Source organism: Colobus angolensis, unplaced genomic scaffold (genome assembly GCF_000951035.1).
Source record: "Colobus angolensis palliatus isolate OR3802 unplaced genomic scaffold, Cang.pa_1.0 Scaffold53, whole genome shotgun sequence".
In the NCBI taxonomy this organism is placed as follows: domain Eukaryota; kingdom Metazoa; phylum Chordata; class Mammalia; order Primates; family Cercopithecidae; genus Colobus; species Colobus angolensis.
The window spans coordinates 2478044-2478279 of record NW_012118821.1 but is presented as its reverse complement, the minus strand read 5'-3'; positions in this window follow the sequence as shown (position 1 = coordinate 2478279).

Here is a 236-nt window from a genome sequence, read left to right as displayed (position 1 = left end):
TGGTCCTGACCTCTACCTCCCTTCCAACTCCCTAGAATGCAAGGATCAATAGGGAAGGATCATGTGTGGTGATGTTCTCTCCCTCCTTTCCTTCCTTCCTTCTTTCCTTCCCTTTTTCCTTCCTTCCTTCTTTCTTCCTTCCTCTTCTTCTTCCTTCTTTCTCTTCTTCCTTCCTTTCTTCCTCCTTCCTTTCTTCCTTCCCTCCCTCCTTCTTTTCTTCCTTCTTTCCTTCCTTC